The following is a 364-nucleotide window of genomic DNA, read 5'->3' as shown; positions in this document are numbered from 1 at the left end:
CCTCACATCGACCTGCATGAGTGCGATCGGTCGGTAGTTTCCTGGTCCAGCCCTCGATCCCTTCTTGTGCAGAAGCACCACGGCAGCCTTGCGCTGAGATGGAAGCAGAACTCCACGGTAGAGTTGGTCGTTGAACACAATGCTTAAGCACTCACCGAATACATCCGGAGCGACTTGGTAGAAACCAGCGATCAGTCCGTCCATGCCAGGAGAGAATGTCGCTTTCACGTGCCGAATCGCGTTTGCCAAGTCAGCAGCTGTTATCGGTGCGTCAAGCAGTGCACGATCGACTTCCGAGACAGTGCGGACGATCGAGTCGAGAAGCTTGCGCTGCTTGACTCCATCAGGTAGAGGATCTCCTCCA

Source organism: Plasmopara halstedii (genome assembly GCF_900000015.1).
Source record: "Plasmopara halstedii genome assembly, contig: Scaffold_3060, whole genome shotgun sequence".
In the NCBI taxonomy this organism is placed as follows: domain Eukaryota; phylum Oomycota; class Peronosporomycetes; order Peronosporales; family Peronosporaceae; genus Plasmopara; species Plasmopara halstedii.
The sequence above is the reverse complement of the archived record's forward strand: the minus strand, read 5'-3'. Positions refer to the sequence as shown.